We start from the raw sequence: 24,115 nt of genomic DNA on the forward strand, positions 1-24,115 counted from the left end.
TAAGATCCTAAATGTTAGAAACCAATGAAGGATATCAGGTTTTCAGGGACCACTAGAATATATGGTGAGATTATATGGTCATATTATCTTTTATAACTTATCAAAGTGTTATAATTGCTTACATAAAATCTAGTACAGTACTTAAGTACAACTACATTTTTCCTCATGAATTGCTTGAAGATATTTCTGCATTTTTTGGATTTTTTGTGTGTGTTTAGATTCACTTACTCTTTTATTCAAATCCAGACCATAATATATCTTGATGGAAGAATTAAATGTTTATTATGAAATTTAAGGTGGCATTTCAAAAATATTAATTAAAATCATCATTTTGCTTCAATGTAATTAAAAAAAATTTCCTACAAGGTAACCAATGTGTATTAATCTTAGTTTTAATTCATAAACTAAAATGAGCATTCTATTAATATTTTACTTATATAAACCAATAAACAATTTGCCTTTTCTTTGCCAAGGAAAATATTTTTCATGTAATACCTATCTACAAGTGTGAAAATTAACAAATCTATTTTAAGAAAAAAAAGAATTTTACAACAATAATATTAAATATACATACAGTATTTACTATTATAATTTGATTTAGGTAAACTTAGTGATTAATGATAATTTTACTTTTGTAATGTTATTTCAAAAGGCCTTTAGGAAGGTTCAAATCTGGAATGTCTCACCTATGGGTAGAAAAAATAGCTTCTGAATTGAACTTCACAGAAATCCATGGCATTTAATACAATTTTGTTAATTCTTGTCATGCCAATATTCAGTGGCTAATATGGTCACAGCATTTTTCTAGGCACTGGCGATATGGTGGTAAGTAAAAATATTTTGCTAATGTAATGGAAATTAAATTTTAGCTAAGATGAGGGAAAATCAATAGCAATCTAAGTATCTACTGATGTTGATACTAATAGATTTATGTTAATTGAAAATAATTACATTTTTAATAAGGGCTATAAAAGTAGATTATAAAGAATTATTAGAGGTTATATAAGGGGGAACTAGCATATATAATATAGCCTAAAAACAACAAGTGAATAACTTAAGGTCTTCAGTTTCAGACTCAATTATCTAATTTATGACTATAATACATCTGGGGAAAAGAATATGCTAGTTTTAATTTTTAATTTTATTCATTTATGTTTATGTATTTTGTGTTTGTATATTTAGAGCTTAGTCTTATGTGTTTGCCTGAATTTTGCATTGACCTTTGCTTTCCCAAGCAAATGAATGCAGGGTTATGACACTTGAAAAACCCAAGAACAGCATGTTTGCTGTCCTTAACTATTATATGTGACGTGACAGTAATGTTAAAAGATAGATTTTTCAAATTTTCAAGATGATAATGAGATATACATACAAGATAATGGACAATGTCCATACTGCTCTTCTGTCTTCTACGACTGCTCTGTCCAATATGACAGCGATTAGTCACAAGTATTTACATTTAAATTTTAATTAATTATAATTAGATAAAATAAAAAAAATCAGTACCTTAGTCTCACTAACCACATTTCAGTTCTTACAGCTACATCTGAGTAGTGGCTATGGCATTGGACAGCACAGATATAGAACTTGTCCATTATTACACAAAGTTCTATTGCACTGGACTGTTCTCAGATGTTACATTTTTCTTTAATAAAAATCTATGTTCAGGTCAGGGGATTTTGTGCATACCACCCCCACTCAGATATTTAGAGCTCTACAAATGACTTCCTAGTTTACATATTTAAATTTCAGAGTGGGCATGAAGATGACGGAAGAGTAAGACATGGAGATCACCTTCCTCCCCACAAATACATCAGAAATACATCTACATGTGGAACAACTCCTACAGAACACCTACTGAACTCTGGAAGAAGACCTCAGACCTCCCAAAAGGCAAGAAACTCCCCACGTACCTGGGTAGGGCAAAAGAAAAAAGAAAAAAACTGAGACAAAAGAATAGGGATGGGACCTGCACCAGTGGGAGGGAGCTGTGAAGGAGGAAAGGTTTCCACACACTAGGAAGCCCCTTCACGGGTGGAGACTGTGGGTGGCGGATGGGGGAAGCTTCGGGGCCACAGAGGGCAGCACAGCAACAGGGGTGCAGAGGACAAAGCGGAGAGATTCCTGCACAGAGGATCAGTGCCAACCAAAACTCACCAGCCCGAGAGGCTTGTCTGCTCACCCGCCGGGATGGGTGGCGGTTGGGAGCTGAGGCTCGGGCTTCGGTCGGATCCCAGGGAGAGGACTGGGGTTGGCGGCGTGAACACAGCCTGAAGGGGTTAGTGCACCACGGCTAGATGGGAGGTGGTCTGGCAAAAGGTCTGGAACTGCCGAAGAGGCAAGAGACTTTTCTTGCCTGTTTATTTCCTGGTGCACGAGGAGAGGGGATTAAGAGCGCTGCTTAAAGGAGCTCCAGGGACAAGCGTGAGCTGTGGCTATCAGCTCGGACCCCAGAGATGGGCATGAGACACTAAGACTGCTGCTGCAGCCACCAAGAAGCCTGTGTGCAACCACAGGTCACTATCCACACCTCCCCTCCAGGGAGCCTGTGCAGCCCGCCACTGCCACCGTCTCATGGTCCAGGGACAACTTCCTTGGGAGAACACCCGACATGCCTCAGGCTGGTGCAACGTCATGCCAGCCTCTGCCACCGCAGGCTCACCCCGCACTCCATCCCCCTCCGTCCCCCTGGCCTGAGAGAGCCAGAGCCCCTGAAGCAGCTGCTCCTTTAACCCCGTCCTGTCTGAGTGAAGAACACATGCCCTCAGGCGACCTACACGGAGAGGCGGGGTCAAATCCAAAGCTGAACCACAGGAGCTGTGTGAACAAAGAAGAGAAAGGGAAATCTCTCCCAGCAGCCTCAGGAGCAGCAGAATAAATCTCCACAGTCAACTTGATGTAGCCTGCATCTGTGGAATACCTGAATAGAGAACGAATCATCCCAAATTGAGGAGGTGGACTTTGGGAACAACAATACATATATATTTTTTTTTTCCCCTTTTTCTCTTTTTGTGAGTGTGCATGCATATGCTTCTGTGTGATTTTGTCTGTATACCTTTGCTTTTACCAGTTGTCCTAGGGTTCTGCCTGTCTGTTTTTTTTTTTTTTTTAGTATAGTTTTCAGTGCTTGTTATCATTGGTGGATTTGTTTTTTTTTTTTGCTTTGGTTTTTCTCTTCTTTCTTTCTTTTTTTTAATTACTTAAAATTGTTTTAATAATTATTTTTTGTTTTTTATTTTAAGAACCTTTTAATTTAATTTAATATTATTTTATCTTTTGCTTTCTTTCTTTCTTTTTTTTCTCCATTTATTTCTGAGACGTGTGGATGACAGGCTCTTGGTGCTCCAGCCAGGCGTCAGGGCTGTGCCTCTGAGGTGGGAGAGCCAAGTTCAGGAAATTGGTCCACAAGAGGCCTCCCAGCTCCACATAATATCAAACGATGAAAATCTCCCAGAGATTTCCATCTCAATGCCAAGACACAGCTCCACTCAACGACCAGCAAGGTACAGTGCTGGACACCCTATATCAAACAATTAGCAAGACAGGAACACAATGCCACCCATTAGCAGAGAGGCTGCCTAAAATCATAATAAGGTCACAGACACCCCAAAACACACCACCAGACGTGGACCTGCCCACCAGAAAGAAAAGATGCAGCCTCCTCCACCAGAGCACAGGCACTAGTCCCCTCCACCAGGAAGCCTACAAAACCCACTGAACCAACCTTAGCCACTGGAGGCAGAAACCAAAAACAACGGGAACTACGAACATGCAGCCTGCCAAAAGGAGACACCAAACACTGTAAGTTCAGCAAAATGAGAAGACAAAGAAACACACAGCAGATGAAGGAGCAAGGTAAAAATCCACCAGACCTAACAAATGAAGAGGAAATAGGCAGTCTACCTGAAAAAGAATTCAGAATAATGATAGTAACAACCATCCAAAATCTTGGAAAGAGAATGGAGAAAATACAAGAAATGTTTGACAGGGACCTAGAAGAACTAAAGAGCAAACAATGATGAACAACACAATAAATGAAATTAAAAATTCTTTAGAAGGAATCAATAGCAGAATAACTGAGGCAGAAGAACGGATAAGTGACCTGGAAGATAAAAGAGTGGAAATAACCAGTGCAAAGCAGAATAAAGAAAAAAGAATGAAAAGAAATGAGGACAGTCTAAGAGACTCCTGGACAACATTAAACGCACCAACATTCGAATTATAGGGGTCCCAGAAGAAGAAGAGAAAAAGAAAGGGACTGAGAAAATATTTGAAGAGATTACAGTTGAAAATTTCCCTAATATGGGAAAGGAAATAGTTAATCGAGTCCAGGAAGCAAAGAGAGTCCCATACAGGACAAATCCAAGGAGAAACACACCAAGACACATATTAATCAAACTACCAAAAATTAAATACAAAGAAAAAATATTAAAAGCAGCAAGGGAAAAACAACAAATAACATGCAAGGGAATCCCCATAACGTTAACAGCTGATCACCAGGAGAAACCCTGTCGGAAGGGAGTGGCAGGACATACTTAAAGTGATGAAAGGGAAAAAAACTACAACCAAGATTACTCTATCCAGCAAGGATCTCATTCAGATTTGATGGAGAAATTAAAACCTTTACAGACAAGCAAAAGCTAAGAGAAATCAGCACAACCAAACCAGCTTTAGAGCAAATGCTAAAGGAACTTCTGTAGGCAGGAAACACGAGAGAAGGAAAAGACCTACAATAACAAACCCAAAACAATTAAGAAAATGGGAATAGGAATATACATATCGATAATTACCTTAAATGTGAATGGATTAAATGCTCCCACCAAAAGACACAGACTGGCTGAATGGATACAAAAACAAGACCCATATATATGTTGTCTACAAGAGACCCACTTCAGACCTAGGGACACATACAGACTGAAAATGAGGGGATGAAAAAGATATTCCATGCAATTGGAAATCAAATAAAGCTGGAGAAGCAGTTCTCGTATCATACAAAATAGACTTTAAAACAAGCACTATTACAAGAGACAAAGAAGGACACTACATAATGATCAAGGGATCAATCCAAGAAGAAGATGTAACAATTGTAAATATTTGTGGACCCAACATAGGAGCACCTCAATACAAAAGGCAAATACTAACAGCAATAAAAGGGAAAATCAACAGTAACACAATCATAGTAGGGGACTTTAACACATCACTTTCACGAATGGACAGACCATCCAGAAGGAAAATAAATAAGGAAACAAATTTAAATGATACATTAAACAAGATGGACTTAATTGATATTTATAGGACATTCCATCCAAAAACAACAGAATACACATTTTTCTCAAGTGCTCATGGAACATTCTCCAGGATAGATCATATCTTGGGTCACAAATCAAGCCTTGGTAAATTTAAGAAAATTGAAATTGTATCAAGTATCTCTTCTGACAACAACCCTATGAGACTAGATATCAATTACAGGAAAAGTCTGTAAAAATTACAAACACATGGAGGCTAAACATTACACTACTTAATAACCAAGAGATCACTGAAGAAATCAAAGAGGAAATCAAAAAATACCTAGAAAAAAATGACAATGAAAACGCGATGACCCAAAACCAATGGGATTCAGCAAAAGCAATTCTAAGAGGGAAGCCTATAGCAATACAAACTTGCCTTAAGAAACAAGAAACATCTTGAATAAATAACCTAACCTTACACCTAAAGCAATTAGACAAAGAAGAACCAAAAAAAACCCAAAGTTAGCAGAAGGAAAGAAATCATAGAGATCAGATCAGAAATGAAGGAAACGATAGCAAAGATCAATAAAACTGAAAGCTGGTTCTCTGAGAAGATGAACAAAATTGACAAACCATTAGCAAAACTCATCAAGAAAAAAAGGGAGAAGACTCAAATCAATAGAATTAGAAATGAAAATGGGGAAGTAACAACTGACACTGCAGACATACAAAGGATTCATGAGCGATTACTACAAGCAACTATATGCCAATAAAATGGACAACCTGGAAGAAATGGGCAAATTCTTAGAAATGCACATCCTGCCGAGACTGAACCAGGAATAAATAGAAAATATGAACAGACCAATCAGAAGCACTGAAATTGAAACTGTGATTAAAAATCTTCCAACAAACGAAAGTCCAGGACAAGATGGCTTCACAGGCGATTTCTAGCAAACATTTAGAGAAGAGCTAACACCTATCCTTCTCAAAGTCTTCCAAAATATAGCAGAGGGAGGAACACTCCCAAACTCATTCTACGAGGCCACCATCACCCTGATACCAAAACCAGACAAGGATGTCACAAAGAAAGAAAACTACAGGCCAATATCACTGATGAACATAGATGCAAAAATCCTCAACAAAATACTGGCAAACAGAAACCAAGAGCACATTAAAAGGATCATACACCATGATCAAGTGGGGTTTATGCCAGGAATGCAAGTATACTTCAATATACGCAAATCAATCAGTGTGATACACCATATTAACAAATTGAAGGAGAAAAACAATATGATCATCTCAATGGATGCAGAGAAAGCTTTCGACAAAATTCAACACCCATTTATGATAACAACCCTCCAGCAAGTAGGCATAGAGGGAACATACCTAAAATAATAAAGGCCGTATATGACAACCCCACAGCCAACATTGTCCTCAATGGTGAAAAACTGAAACCATTTCCACTAAGATGAGGAACAAGGCAAGGTTGCCCACTCTCACCACTATTATTCAACAAAGTTTTGGAAGTTTTAGCCACAGCAATCAGAGGAGAAAAAGAAATAAAAGGAATCCAAATCGGAAAAGAAGTAGATCTGTCACTGTGTGCAGATGACATGATACTTTACATAGAGAATTCTAAAGAAGCTACCAGAAAACTACTAGAGCTAATTAATGAATTTGGTAAAGTAGCAGGATATAAAATTAATGCACAGAAATCTCTGGCACTCCTATACACTAATGATGAAAAATCTGGAAGTGAAATTAAGTAAACACTCCCATTTACCATTGCAACAAAAAGAATAAAATACCTAGGAAAAAACATACCTAAGGAGACAAAAGACCTGTATGCAGAAAATTATAAGACACTGATGAAAGAAATTAAAGACGATACAAATAGATGGAGAGATATACCATGTTCTTGGATTGGAAAAATCAACATTGTGAAAATGTCTCTACTACCCAAAGCAATCTACAGATTCAATTCAATCCCTATCAAACTACCAGTGGCATTTTTCACAGAACTATAACAAAAACTTACACAATTTGTATGGAAACACAAAAGACCCCGATTAGTGAAAGTAATTTTGAGAAAGAAAAATGGAGCTGGAGGAATTGGGTACCTGGACTTCAGAGTATACTACAAAGCTGCAGTAATCAAGACAGTATGGTACTGGCACAAAAACAGAAATATAGATCAATGGAACAGGATAGAAAGCCCAGAGATAAACCCATGCACATATGGTCACCTTATCTTTGATAAAGGAAGCAAGAATATACAATGGAGAAAAGACAGCCTCTTCAATTAGTGGTGCTGGGAAAACTGGACAGCTACATGTAAAAGAATGAAGTTAGAACACTCCCTAACACCATACACAAAAAGAAACTCAAAATGGATTAAAGACCTAAATGTAAGTCCAGACACTATCAAACTCTTAGAGGAAAACAGGCAGGACACTCTATGACATAAATCACAGCAAGAGCCTTTTGACCCACCTCCTAGAGAAATGGAAATAAAAACAGAAATAAATAAATGTGACCTAATGAAACTTAAAAGCTTTTGCACAGCAAAGGAAACCATAAACAAGATGAAAAGAGAACCCTCAGAAAGAGAGAAAATATTTTCAAATGAAACAACTGGCAAAGGATTAATATCCAAAATTTATATTCAGCTCATGCAGTTCAATATCACAAAAAAACAAACAACGCAATCCAAAAATGGGCAGAAGACCTACACAGACATTTCTCCAAAGCAGATATACAGATTACCAACAAACACATGAAAGAATGCTCAAAATCATTAATCATTAGAGAAATGCAAATCAAAAGTATAATGCGATATCATCTCACACTGGTCAGAATGGCCATCATCAAAACATCTACAAACAATAAATGCTGGAGAGGGTGTGGAGAAAAGGGAACCCTCTTGCACTGTCTGTGGGAATGTAAATTGATACAGCCACTATGGAGAACAATATGGAGGTTCCTGAAAAAACTAATAATAGAACTACCATACGACGCAGCAATCTCACTACTGGGCATTTACCCTGAGAAAACCATAATTCAAAAAGAGTCATGTACCACAATGTTCATTGAAGCTCTATTTACAATAGCCAGGACATGGAAGCAACCTAAGTGTCCATCAACATATGAATGGATAAGGAAGATGTGGCACATATATACAATGGAATATTACTCAGCCATATAAAGAAGCAAAATTGAGTTATTTGTAGTGAGGTGGATGGACCTAGAGTCTGTCATACAGAGTGAAGTAAGTCAGAATAGAAAAACAAATACCGTATGCTAACACATATATACGGAATCTAAAAGAAAAAAAAAAGGTCATGGAAAACCTATGGGCAAGACGGGAATAAGGATGCAGACGTTCTAGAGAATGGACTTGAGGGCACAGGGATGGGGAAGGGTAAGCTGGGACAAAGTGAGAGAGTGGTAGTGTATATATGGACATATATACACTACCAAATATAAAATAGATAGCTAGTGGGAATCAGTTGCATAGCACAGGGAGATAAGTTTGGTGCTTTGTGAGCAGTTAGAAGGGTGGGTTAGGGATGGTGGGAGGGAGGGAGACACAAGAGGGAAGTGATATGGGGATATATGTATATGTATAACTGATTCACTTTGTTCTAAGGCAGAAATTAACACATCATTTTAAAGCAATTATACTCCAATAAAATATTTTTTAATAAATAAATAAATAAATACATTTCATATTATCCCAGTAATTTGAAAAGGAGTTGCCTACATATAAGACATAAATACTTTTCAACAAAGTTTTGGACAGATGCCTAAGTCTGATGCTAAAGTGTGGTACCAACATGAGCTTACTATCTTTAATGAATGACTATTCCAAGGCTGTTCCTCTGTCTTGTCTCCTTCAGGAATAAAGAATGACTAACACATGAATCCAACATTAGTTCTACCCCATGTCAGTTAGCTCAACTGACATTCAAATCCATATGAAACATGAAAAAACCTGAAGCTCTTTGCCATATGTTAGACCATGACATGAAAACAATGGGATAGATGAAAAGAGGAAATAAAGATATATGGTATCTTAATTTATCACCTTGCTACCTTTACTGTAGATATGTCCTATATACAAAAAAAAAAAATAGTTAAAGCTTTGGGATAATTGTAGTATCCTGAATTCCAAACTTACTCAGAATTATTTCCCCCTTGTTTATAGGGAAAAAATCTTGAGAAAATCCTTTGCTATCTCTCCCAAATGGTCATCCTTTGGTGAGAGAACTATCACTCATCTGTGTCTCTCTCTCGGTAATTTACTTAAGCCTCTATTACATGAATTAATGTGAGTGTAGGATAAAATGGCCTCAAGCTTCATTTATATGTATGATCTCTAAGGACATAGCACCCAGCATATACGAACACATTAAATAAGCGTTTGTTAGATGAATAAATGCACAAATTAAAAAGAGAATTCCTATTTTAAAAGAAAAAAAAGAGAAAGAGCAAAGTTTGGTTGTTCTTGTTTTTAATTTTCAGTCTGTGCTTGAATAGGAATATACTGTAATTGTTGACTCAGGTTGCTTTTTTTCTTTTGCTTTAATTAAATTGTCCAAAAAACAATTTCAGAATTATTTTATAAAACAACTATTTTTTTCTGTTAGGGATATGATAAGCTACAGTGTCAATCTCTGGTAAAAATTTATAGCCTAGTTGTAAACCTTTATTTTTGGAAGAAATAATGACAAGTACTTAGTTTGGTAAGTGGCCTGTGTACTGACAAAATACAAAACCCTACATCTGTCAAACACCCATATGTACAAACAAAAAAAAGAGACAACAAAAACTCAGAGAAGAAAACAACATACTATATGAATTGAATGCAACACATTATATGTTGATTTTGGATCCTGGTGTCTTAAACTAGTTTGATCTCATGTACACAAAATTGCCAATTCCAGTTCAGGTTAAGAAAAAATTTGGGACTTTCTAATAATCTCATGTAATTCAAAAGACTTAATTTCATTTGTGAGTGGCATTTCTTCCTAAATTCAAAAATAAGATGAGTTTGCAAATCTAGGACAAAAACCGCTGAAATAAGCAAGATGTTATTAAGCTCATATGAGACTTTAATTCTTTGTAGGGATTTGTAAAATTAAGGAAAAGAAAGTTGGTGCTGGATACGAAATTCCCAAGAGAAGTATTTTTGCTTTTGAAAAAAATGAATAAGGAATATTCCTTGCCGAATTAAAAGCTATTTTTTTGCCTATCCTTCTGTGAAAGAATTAGCTGAACCATTGTACTAAACTTTAGCATTTTTGACATATGCATGTGCAAGACACCACTTTATTGCCTATTGGAAGGTAATAAATAACACAGCAGTTCCAGAGCTATAAATCTAGTACAGTTGCCCAGAAAATGCATACAGTGCCAGTAAGTACTAAAAATAGTTCCAAAGAGATTGGATTCTAAAACTGCTTACATAAAAGCTGTTTATTCTGTAGATTGAGGAATGCTGGGGGAAAGACTAAAAATTTATTTCTGAGCTTTACCACTGCTTGATTTATCAAGAACTAACCTGACTTTTAAAAAAAAAATTCTTTTTTTTTTACTGTTACTGATACATCTTTGGGCCAGAGAAATGCCAGTGTTTATCCATTTGCATAGTTTCAAATGGATAAAACCACAGAGATATGGCTATTTTGGAAAACAATAGGGAAATAAATTTAATATTCTTAATACAAATATAATTGGTACTATAATAAATTTACTTTAATTCCATTAAAAGTTCATTGGTTTGCTATAGGCTGCCTAGAACTACAGAAGAGGATAGCAACTCTTTCTGAAATATTCAACATTGTGATGTCATTTAGATTCTATGCACTATTTCAAGAACATTTCTTTCAGCATTCATTTGTAGCACTGTCAAGAGAAATACAATAAAAAATGGATTACATGTAAAATGACCTGAGCCGTTAGTCACATATTTGACAATAACCTTGAAGTCACCAAGTCCCTACCTACTTTAAAGTTATATTACAGAAAGGAAAGTCATGTATTTAAGAAAGTATCAACTCTCTTCGGAAGAAAAGAATTTACATTAAAATATTAACAGCACTGGTGTTAATCTTGGCAAAGCCATGCACAAGGTTTAAGATATCATACGTTTATTTTATCTATTTGATATTTAGCAAAGACTATTTAATAGAACAATGATATTGTAGCATATGGTTCTTTTTTTAAATGTTAGTCCCAAGAAAAGTAATTCTTTCCATTGACTTTTTTTTCTTTGTTTCATCAGATTTCAACATTAGGAACAGCTTGTTTGTTTTTCCTCTTTGACAAAAGAGTACATACTCGGGAAGGTCACTGAAAATGGTAGTGTCTTGATACTAACTTCTGTCTTAAAGGATTTTTTGTGGTGATGTATGATAAATCTATCTATTTCCTTTTTTATGGACGTGTGTCATTGTCACTATTCTGTGTCCTCCAACTAGGAGAATAATCAAACTACTTGATTATATTATTTGGAATAAGCATTCAGATTGAAATGTTTAAAAGTGTTAACTTAGGGGCTTCCCTGGTGGTGCAGTAGTTAAGAGTCTGCCTGCTAATGCAGGGGACACGGGTTCGAGCCCGGTCTGGGAACATCCCACATGCCACGGAGCAACTGGGCCCGTGAGCCACAACTACTGAGCCTGAGCGTCTGGAGCCTGTGCTCTGCAACAAGAGAGGCCACGATAGTGAGAGGCCCGCGCACCGCAATGAAGAGTGGCCCCCGCTTGCCACAACTAGAGAAAGCCCTCGCACAGAAACGAAGACTCAACACAGCAAAAATAAATAAATTAATTTAAAAAAATTAAAGTGTTAACTTAAATTCATAATGTTATGGGCTGGAACAAAGGAGATTTTTTTTTCACGTTTAAAATAAATATATTTTATTCCTTGCCAGGAGACTCCATGGAAAAAATAAACAGTATATGAACATAGAAAGCATTGTTAAACAATTTCAATGTACAAACAGAGCCAGAGAAAGTACATCACAGGCTTGATAATATTAAAAAAAAAATTTCCACTAGTGCTTAAATGAGAACTAAGAAACTGACACTTGTATCTGTTAACCACTCCACCCCAGCCTCCACTCTGATTCACAGTGATTGAATCAGGCCAGAGGACGCAGATTCTCTACCTGTGACTTTGGGAGGCAATGGAAACCCCCCAGTATCAAGCAGGAATCAGGAAGGATACAGAGTTACATGGTGCAGGTGGTAGACTAGCCCGTCATTATCCCATGAAACCTCCCTAATGGCTTGTGAATAGGTAAACAAAAACTTTTATTAACACGGAAAAGTGTTTCTGCCTTGGAGGCTATCATTACTGTAAAAATGTACCTCTAAAAAAATTGTGTAGTTATGTCATTAAACAAGTAATAAACCACTTTTAATTTAAAGTGACATCAACAATTGAACAAATGACATTTGATACTTGAACTGGCAGTTACACTATAACGGAATTATCTTCTGCTAGTACAGTGAATTTGTTGTATACTTCACTGGGCAACATGAAATAAAAGATGCGGTCTGAGAGCATCCAGAGAGCAAGCACAAGCTTCTATACTTACTAAAGTAGAACATCTTTAGCCTTATCTTGCCACACTGTACAACAGTCCCATTTCCTTACCTTGATGTCTTGGTCTGTGAAAGCAAGACAGTTATCTTTTTGACCCTTTCTTAACTGGATATGTAAGTAATCTGTTCCATAACCTTGGTGTCTTGGTTATTTGGGGTATGCAAGACAAAAGGAAAGCACCAAACGTACGGGAAAGAACAGAGCTATACTTCTGTATGTGCAGAGTCTTCAGAAGCTTAACCAGGGGGAAATAATTTTGACTGGGTCTTTGCCATGCAATCTTGAGTGTTCAAAGAGGAGAATAGAAGCTTTTAACTGGTTTTGGGTTGCACGACATAGCTGATTTTTAGAATTAAAATGTTTGTACTTCTAGGTAAGTTAGACAGTGAGGGGCATATATTGATACATATGAAAACTTCTTGAGTTTGAATATATTTTCAGTCCAAAAACTAAGCAGCAGTAAAAATGTATTTTCCTTGCATTTTAAATCCCAGGAGTGAAGGTACTGGGGAATGTCTGAAGTAGCTAGAAAGTGTCTTATGGCAGCAGTGGTGACTGACCGACACCACTGTTCTCCACGGAGCTGGGCGAGGTGCTCGGACTGTGCAATGCTGTGTTCCCACTTGAGCTTGGGGTCAAGGGTTCATGTCCTTCAGAATTCTCCAGCATTTCCTGAATGAGAGGGGGCATCGAGCCAGGAATTTCCATTTTCAAGGTAATTACACTTTCTGCACCTTTAGCACTGATGCTGTGATCTGTGATTTTCATGAGGATCTTTGGAAACATGTGAGGCTTCCTGGGTCGTCTCTTTCTGATATAAATTTTTAGTGCTTCCAGCAATGGTTCTTGTAGCTTATCTAATTTTGTTGGTTCCTCAAGGTCCTGGCGGTCTCCACAGATCAAGCAGATGGCGCTGAGAAGGCCTGTCTCCGTGTCGTCCATCTCCAGATGTAGGAGCTGGCTGGCGAAGGTGAATACGAGGTCGGTCAGGAGTCTGATCCTGACGTTGTGCATCTGGGTTCGATTCAGGGTCAGGCCATCTGAAAATGGCATGGTGTCTTGCTCTGGGGTATACCTGGTGCAAATTCTCAGAATCAGGATGTCCAAACAGGCTGCCTTCAGCAGGGTGATTTGGTTTGCGATGGTCAAGCCGGTGAAGCCTGGTAGATGTTTAGCAAACTCCACGATCTCAATAATGCACTTGGTGGCCAGTTCACTGAATTTGTCCCAGAGGCCCAGGTCCAGTCGGACTCAATGGTCAGCACTGGAATTCCTGTTCCTGAGCCTCGCACGTGCCCAACCTGTGCATCATGACCGAGTGGGAGGAAATGCCCACCCTACTCAGTGGCTGCTAAAACCCCCGCCCGGGGTGCCTCCTCCAAAGGAGATTTAATTGAAGATATCAGGGTGGTTATATCCATGAGAACAGATGGATATTGAAACAAATCCATTCATCAGTTTCCAATTTTTTTTCAGTCTATTCTTCACTTAGTTTTGAAAAGCCAGGTTTTGACTTTCAGAAAAAAAGGGAAAATCTTAAACAAATGACTAAATATGAGACATATATAAATGAAACAGAAAACAAAATCTGATTCATTCTACTAATGTCCTACTTAATCCTCAAAGCCCAGAAATCTCCTTTACTCCAAAAAAGGATTTCAGTTTCTATATCATATGGGGAGGCCATTTCTTCTCTGTGTCAGGGTGTCTGAATACTGATTAACTAGATGTCATGATAAAGATGGTGGCAAATTTTCTTGAGAGAAGTCAATGACAAAGTTGTCCAAAGATTACATTCTCTTGGAAATGGGTAATCATTGCAAGAATAGCTCAAATCCTTTGCTCTGTGGGGAATGGAGTTTCAAATGGGCAGTGACTAATAAGAGATGGTTCATTCTAATCGAGGCTTTGCTGAATAATTGGAAGTCATTAATGCTAATGCTATCAATGGATGAACAGACAAATCTTGTGGATGATATATATTTTTTTTGTTTGTTTGTATTGTTAGTCAGTAAAACATTGTTCACATTTGTTAACGAAAGTACCAGATTTTTCAGTGATCTGGTTTTTGAGAGGTAGGTTGTAGCCCAACAGTTGAAGCAGATCATCATGGAGGTGGGGGCAGAGTTTGTTGGAGGATGGCCTGAGAAGGGCAGCAAACCTGGGTCTTTTTTTCCCGTGCACATTTCAGACAGACCAAAGAGTATATTTTTTTTCCCTAATGGAAGCGAAGGATTGGCAACATTAGACATGGCTTTCTGCAGTTCAGACTTTAACTCAAATGCACATTCTTCTTTGTGGGTTAAGACTGGGCAAGGAATGGAGGCCATGGGATAGTTTTGACATGCCTCTGGATTAAGAGATAATTAAAGAGAGAAAAAAATCAGGGCAGACAATATTAGATAATGCCCAGACAAAAGTATCTTGTCCACTGAATCAGAGAAAGCTCCAGGTGAGGCCATTTATAGTCAAAGTTCTTTTCATAATCCAAGGCTTAGCCAGTTGGTACTGACCGTATGGGATATATCTTGAGACATTAAGAGGGCCTTACCTCTTACCTATCCTTTCCTGTTTTAATTTAAGGGGAGGAAGAACTCATCCCCATTTGCTTAAATGTTTTTCTGATTCTATTTTAGAAGGAAGTACCATGTCCTCTGAGATCATTTCTGATTCTTCATTATTGACCATGTTTTTAGCAAGATGGAAACATGAAGCTCAAATTTTGCTGATGTTAAACAATTCATGAGTAGCATTTTTAATATCATCAAATAAGTGATTATCATTAGAAAATTCATGATTTTCATCATCAACAGTATCATCATCATTGCCATTATCCTCATCATATTCATTACCATGATTGTTGTAGTAATTTTCCTCCTCTTACGGTACTACCTCTTCTGTACAACTGGCACTACCAGTTCCACAGGCCAAGACAGGTATCTTTTACAGAAACACAAGGAACCAACAAAGTCAAAATAAATTTTAATATCTATTAAATACATAAGCTATTGCTATCTAAATGAATTATCAGCATAGTAGATGACAAAAATATTTTTGTCACTACTTTCCAATAAAAAAATCATGTCTTCTTCTTAAAGTAGCCCCTCCATAGGAAAAAAGCCAACAGTGTTCTATAAGTATAGCTATATTTATATATTTAAGGAGTCTTAGCCTACTCAAATTTACTAGACATATTTAATATCAGCAAATACTATGCCCCATGACACTGATTCCAGGAGTGATTTAAATTATGTCTGGGATCATTTTGAATCAGGAGAAACAATGATATTTTCAAACTACTAGTAATTTTTTCCCCCTCAGGTGCACTGAATCACACTTTTTAATCAGGGTATCAATATACTATAATATCTAAACTCCATCCAGAGAATAGTAATGTTTATAAAAGTTCTCCAAAATTAATTAAGGTTATGCCTTGAAAGGCAGAACCAGTATTTTTATGCCATGACATCTAGCAACTATGTCAATCAATGAAACAACTGAAACTTCCAGTCTTATTAAGTTAATCAGTTCTTTACAGACACAGCCAATGACAAACTTAACTAAATTGGTCCCAGTTTCACACATTAAAGCGTAGACATTTTCAGTGACGAATATAGCAGTTTAGATAAGATTATTGTAGGCATACGGTCAAAATATATTTTCATGCCTCACAATACTAAAAGAAAAAATTATAAAATTTAAGAGCTAAAAACAATTGATCATAAATAAACCCATTAGTAAAGACATTGGCTTAATAAATGCTTCTTTTAACAAGATAGCCATACTAGTGCTATCATACAAGGCAAACTGTGTTACATTCATATACTGTATCTTCAAGCAGTTCTTAATTTGTCTAATGCTAGATGTTAATTTTTATAATTTCTTATCCTTAACAGTAGCAAATAGTTTTTTTTCAAAGTTTACTATTTTAACATTAGCATTTAACTATTTTAACTAATAATTTTTACACAACCATGAAATCAAACTAAAAAAATAATGATTTTACTACTGAAAAGAATAAACCTTTCTTTACTAGCTGAGTTCCCACAATTTATAACATTTTACAAACAAAAATACTCATACATATTAATTTTATCCTTCTAATTTTTATTCTAAGATTGGAAATTAATTTGGGCAAAGGACACATTTGTTTCATATAAATATTCAATTTATAAAGTGGATTCATTGCATAAGTTAAGATTTTGTTAGTGTTAACAATAAGTGTATTTTCTTGATATATAATAAAACAGAATAAATATTGAAATACTTTTGTGCAATTAATGAATTGTTTATCCCATCTGAAATTAGAAGAAAACCATCTTTCAAGTTACTTTGCTCTATATTTAGCATAATGTTCCCTTTCTAGTTACATAGATAAGAAAGTAACTTCTACACTGAAAATTAATTATAATATTTTAGAAATTATAAAAAAGCATTATTCATAAAATCTATCAAAGGTGCTAATACTTTTTTTGGGGGGGTAGGAGTTTATTAATTAATTAATTTATTTTTGCTGTGTTGGGTCTTCGTTTCTGTGTGAGGGCTTTCTCTAGTTATGGCAAGCGGGGGCCACACTTCATCGCGGTGCACGGGCCTCTCGCTATCGCAGCCTCTCTTGTTGCGGAGCACAGGCTCCAGACGCGCAGGCTCAGTAGTTGTGGCTCACCGGACTAGTTGCTCCGCGGCATGTGGGATACTCCCAGACTAGGACTCGAACCCATGTTCCCTGCATTAGCAGGCAGACTCTCAACCACTGCGCCACCAGGGAAGCCTGGTGCTAATACTTCTTTATGTGCTAATACTTTTCCACTTATGACTCCTAAAGTTTAAGAAACTGTTCAAATTGCATTTATTGTTTAAACATTTGTGAAGTATTCTCTCATCTGGAAATGGTCATCGTTTGAAGGTTTGGGAAAGTGTTCAAAACATCCTGACTTGTCCTTGGAGTTACTAAAAATAAGATAAATCTGCTCCTACCACACTAGGCTGTGCAAGGGTGGGCTAAAGCAGTAGTTCTCTGCTAAGGAAATTCCAACCCCCTCCCCCACACAGGGGATATTTAGCAAACTCTGGAAATATTTTTGGTTGTCACGTCTAAGCAGGAGGGTGCCAGGGGGACTTAGTGGGTAGAGGCCAGGTATACTAATAAACTTCCTACAATGCACAGGACAGCCCCCATCCTGTCCTACCCCATCTCACAAGAGGGAATTATCCAGCTCTAAACGTCTATAGTGCCAAGGTCAAGAAACCCTGGGCCAACACACTGAGAATTATGATCCTAAAAGGAAAAGACTAAATTGTATCCAAATGCGAAGTTTTACTCTGAAATCAGTATAACTACAATTATACTTGTAGGATCCAGCAAATAAATAATCAGAAGAGCCTCAGAAATATAAATGGAAAGAAATGAATCACATCTGTGCATTAGAATCATTTGTACAAACATCACTTTTCTATGGCAGTAAGCCGACTATAAACATATTTTCATATAGACTATCTTATCTTGTGGTTAATTGTATTTTTAAAAACTCTGAGATCACCAGTAAGTAATACCTAATTTTATGAAAATATAAATGGTTTAAATGTTTCCAGGAGGAGAAGCTTTTGACTTTATTTGTATGCTAGGCCAGAATAGCAGCAAACTAATTTCTATTTGTGACCAATGGAAGTACTATTTAAAATTTCCAAGGTTTACACAGTAGCTTGAAATTATAGGTGGTAAAATCAACACACATTTAAAATGTAATACTTGAAATTAAGTGAATCCACCTAGTGTCTAATGATCAGATCATCTGATACAGAACTGGAGAAATTTGATCTTTGGTTACCAACTAAAATTTTAAAATCAAGTTTTGATTCAGGTTCCAAGACACGTTCTTATTCAATAAGAGCTAAAGCTACAGATGACAAAGAAAAACTGAACATTATGGGAAATATTATATATACATAGAAAACATTATTCTATTTATCTGATATGAATAAATGTCCAACTCTTTATTTTACATTTGTTAATTTAAACATGGTATTTTTAAATTATGTTAAACAATAATTGTTTATTATTTTTAAAATAAAAATGGTGAATATATTTGATTGGTGACAATATCATATGAAAAAACACAGTGGTTTAAACATCTAGGGTTTTGTAGATATTTTCATAATACTATAATTCTTAGAGTTTCATGCATTGCTTACTGATTTATAGATGTACAGTCAGTAAACATATGTTTATGACAAAATATAAGAAATTTTCCACAGCTCACTACATATCTTAATTAATTTGTATCATATTGAAAAATAATGGATAACCCAGTGGACAGTACAGGAAAAAACAAGAGCATGATGGCAGAATTATCACTATTTTCACTCTACCAGAAAGCTGCTCTACTTAAATCCCTTACTTATTATAACAATGCCTTTCCCTTATTCTACTAAAAGAGCTGTCATAGATGGCAAAACATATGACAATTCTTGACAGTTAAGGGTTATAAAATAAATGCTTCAAAGTATTAAGTTAGTAGAAAGGAGTTTTTGGTTTCGCTCTCTTTTGAATTGGGACATTTTCGGGGTTTTACCTCCTTTTTTAATACCTACATTAAATAAAGTTTACCAAATAAGGTCATAAATAAGCAAAGGTATTTTCAGTCCTCGTGCAGCTACAAGTCTTAGTTTAAAAGGGTGAGATGAGGGGGACAAAAAGAGGTACAAGTTTAACCATAATAGGAAAATACTGTGCATTTGGAAAGTCACGTCTTGATACGATTTTTAGAATAAAATGTTCTCAAAATCAAGTTCTAAACTATAATGTACACAAATACATTCTGTAGCATTAATAAGTTACTTTGATTAAAGGATGATAATTGGGCAATGTGGTAAAAGAAAATTATTTTTTTATCTTGACTAAGAATTAATGTAAAGGTCTTATATGCCAAAGCCAGTATAATATTACATTTCCCCTCTGGAAATCAAAGCAGAACTTAAAATTGTTGGTATCCACAGCCTCTGTACGTTTTCACAACCTCATAAGCCAATAGTTAGAAGAAAAATGGTTTAAGGAAACATGTACAACTACCAAAAAATCTGCAAAGTGAATGTAGCTACATCAAAATAAATTGTTAAAAGAGGAATCTCTTTATCAATGATTGAGGTTTGTGATACCTAGAAAGTCCAATTTGAAATTCCCTTTAAAAATCCCTACTATTCTAAATAAACACACCAATTTGCTTTGACTATCTTCTTAGAAGGGGGAAGATGCTGCTTCTTGTAAAATATCCTATATATAATAAAAACCAAGGACAAAGCTGCTACAACACTGATCAGAACTAGAGGGGATTTTACTAATAACAGGAAAAAACATCTAATGGAGATGTGAGTTTATCCAATCCCATGAATAATTCTGGAATTTAAAGAAGTTTTCTGGGAGACTTTTTTTAAATTGAAGTATGGTTGATTTACAATACTGCATTAGTTTTAGCTGTACAGTCTGGGAGTCTTGACATACATTTGCTGAAGTAGAAAATTTCTAGGAAATATTTTTAAAGTATTTTGGAGAAAAAAGGTAATGGGAAAAGATATGATTCACTTAAATCTGATTATTAACCATAGAATAACAAAGTATTGACTACAGTTTAGAATGAATAATTTATATAGAATTATGATCAATTACTTTCATGCACATAATAGCAAGGACAAGAAGCCTGAATATTAAAGTGATGCTCAAATTATGTTTTGATTATCAAACTATAATTTAATGTAATCACAATTTCTCAAAAATTTGACAACCTTGGGATATATATTTTTGAAGTATAGCAAAACCCTATCAATGATAGTAGACTGGTAAACATTTAATAAATACTGGTTTTAACTTCTGAAAAAGACATTCTTCTCTGATCAAAATCATTTGTGGGAGGAGATATGGGGATATATGTATACATATAGCTGATTCACTTTGTTATACAGCAGCAACTAACACAATATTGTAAAGCAACTATACTCCAATAAAGATGTTAAAAATAAATAAATAAAATAAAAGCAGGTACTAAAAAAAAATCGTTTGTGATTTGGTAAACTGCCAAGAGGTGGAAGAAAAACAATTAATATAAAGTTAAGGAATCTAATAATAAGCAATTTGCATTTTAAAACATCATTACTCTAAAATCAACTGTATACTATTAAACCATTGGATTATTAAACTAGCTGAACTCTATACCACATTTTATATTTAACTTGATTTTTATTACCACCAGAATTATTAAGTTTGTAGTGATTGCTATTAACTCTATTACCTAGATACTTGAATCTAATTCAATTCTTTTTATTAGGGACTATACTAAAATATTCAAGCTATCTCTAAGAATTAAAGGCAAGTTTCAAAATAAACATACTTGAAATGTGTTTACTAATTCATTGAATCGCTTTGCTTTTCATGAATAATGTCATATAAAAGAACAGTAATCCTGATATGCACAATTGACTTTTAAAATAGAATTCTGCATCATATCTGGTTCTATGAGTCAAGGCATATAGGACAGTTAGGGGGTGAAATTTAAATTTATCTTTAGAAAAATGATTAGCTCAACTAGAATAGGATATGGGCACTCTTAAGTCACCATCAGAATACACCTGATATATATATATACAATATATAATATATATCTCCTGATGGTGACCTAAGTGCCCATATTTATCTATCTAAAAATATATATTTATATTTAGTATGTATGTAAAAAAAAGTTCAAAACGCTGAATGAAGTCCAGGCAAATCCATGAAGAAAACCAAAATATATGATGCAAAAATAATTAAATGATTATTGGTGACATCATGTTTTTTAATGTTGGTGAATGGAGAAACAACAACAGAGTACAATTTGATACTGCATCCAAGTATCCATTATTATTCTCAAATCAGTATAATGGAGGAAAATATAAACTGTTCTTTTAAAAGTATTTATGAAGAATATGTCCATGCAGATAAAATCACTATTCTTCTCTTACAAAAACCACTCAAGGCTCTTATCTACAACCTAATTTTTAGTTCGAAAAGATGTGCAAGAGGTTCTCTAACTCATCAACTGTTTAGGCTATACTCAAATGGCCTCTAGATAAATAGGTACTCAGGGAAAACAGTGTAGAAAAGGAGAAATGGGGTAACACATTTAACTTCTTAAAACCTTAATTGTTTAGAACCTTGGCCAGAGGCTAATCCCTCCTAATTTTTGTGAGTCAAAGCTTGGAAGCAAAGGACAGATAGCCTTCATATATTTAAATAATGATTAAGGAAATCATATGTCCAAAATAAAAGAATTTTTAATGAAATTACATCTGCTTTCCATGCCATTCTCTTGCCTGTTTAGCTTTAGTGAACACTACATGAGATGAACAATGCCAGCTCAGAAAAGGATTCACCCTACATAAATTTGATGATAGCATGTCTGCTGCCAGATAATTCTTCACAAGCCAATCTTTTGCCAATTGAGCTAACTCAGAATTGTTCACCTGAGAATTGTTCAGCTAAAGTAAATGGAGAGTCCAGTTTGTGTTAGTGCAAGTAATAGTTTACTTCATTAATATGCAGGAAGTGGCAGCTTTCTGGCTCAAGGTAGTTCAGACCTTTAGGAAGAATAGGAAACATAAAATGGCAAAGAAGAAATTAGACATTTTGGGTTTTATGTATTGTGACCATATATTCTTGGTCCCTGTTTAATTATTAAGAGGTGCCCTTTCACTTTTAAACTTGTCCTTATTTGGAGGATAAATTATGTGGTTAGCCTCATTTTATACAACAAAAGTAAATAACAGAAAACCAGGTGAGGATAAAATAGAGGCTAAAACATATATATACACAAAGATATGTATAAGGCACCCAAAGATAATTCTCTTTTTAATCTACAAATTGAATCTGAACTCTACAGGTCAAACCGTTTGTCCACTGTGTCTGTGGAAATCATTTGAGAAAGCAACACTTAAAGTAACTACAAATATTGCCTAAGCAATAATCAAAATAAGCAGTTATCTTTTAAAGCAACTAGGACAGCAAATCCAGTTATTTGTGAAACAGAAATTGCTAATGTGTGAAATCATAGAGTTATGCAGTCAGTTATGTGCGGGGAAAAAAAATCTTCCAATATCATAGTAACACAAAATACAAAAGCTGTTGTCAGTAAAAAGAATTGTGGATAACTCATTGTGGCAATGCACTGCAAATATGGGTGAATCAACTATCACTAACCCATTGGAGCAATTAAGTTTAAGAAAGCTTAACAATTGTGGCAGATGAAACAACTGTCAGTAAACTGTGTAGCAAACCATGAAGATACTTTGAAATAACTCTTGAGGTTATCTAAAACAATAGTTTGTTTACTTATAGCTGAATCTAATTAATACACTATGCCTTAAAATGGGGAAACAATACAAAAATAATTGCTTAACCAAATACCACAGTTGTCTCATAATATCAGGGAGCTATTTGGTAAAATGCTATTTTTACACTAATCAATACTCAAATAAGGCCAGCCACTAGATTGTAGGGTATGTAGAAGATTATCTCAGACAGGAGTCAATTTTTTGCCTCAAACCTTTAACAGTCTAGATTACAGAAGGCCAGACATAGTTAAAATGAGATTACTATTTACAAAATACCAAATAAAACAAGTGGAGAAAAATTTTAAGTTACTTTAAACTACTTAAATTTGCCATAGTATGATTATATTTGTGTAGAATATACAGCTCAAGAAGTCATGTCTATTAGATAAATAACAAAAAATCAGATTTCTAAGAGTTAAAGGGATTAAAATGTCAGTTTTATTAATCTAGCTATTTTGCATGTAAACTGGTTTTCTATGTGAGACCTCTAGCTTTATAAAAATCCGTTCGTTTTACCAATTAGGTATTTGATCTAAAGCATCATTTGAAGGACTAAAGCAAAACTCGAGGCAGCTAAATATGCCTGAAAACTCAAGACGGGTTTTCTGGAGAAAATAGATTTCAGAGAAATGTCTAGAATCCTAAAAGCTCCAGATGGATAAGCTAGTTCAGCCTATATAGAAGCCATCCAACAATGTTTCAACTCAGTGCCATATATATACCATCCTCAATGAGGAAATTTTCACTTTTCCAGTCCCATGAGTACTTCTAGTTAAAGATACATTCCCACACCACTACAATGGCTTCCAAAGGCTTAAATATGATAGGATGGTCATCGCTACTTCTTCGACTTAGAAAGTTCTAGACTGGTTTTGGAATCTAGGATAATGAGGTATTTGAAGGGGTGATATGGT

The 24,115-nt window shown here is 35.4% G+C and overlaps 1 protein-coding gene and 1 pseudogene across 6 annotated transcripts in view; both read right to left on the reverse strand.

The window, feature by feature from the left end:
• The window catches only part of PCDH11X (protocadherin 11 X-linked), a 752,740-nt gene that overhangs the window by 669,172 nt on the left and 59,453 nt on the right, over positions 1 to 24,115 (reverse strand). The gene's annotated exons all lie outside the window — the stretch shown is intronic.
• Positions 13,380 to 16,427, reverse strand: LOC115849359 (retinoic acid receptor beta pseudogene; annotated as a pseudogene).

The sequence above is a fragment of the Globicephala melas genome, chromosome X (assembly GCF_963455315.2).
Source record: "Globicephala melas chromosome X, mGloMel1.2, whole genome shotgun sequence".
In the NCBI taxonomy this organism is placed as follows: domain Eukaryota; kingdom Metazoa; phylum Chordata; class Mammalia; order Artiodactyla; family Delphinidae; genus Globicephala; species Globicephala melas.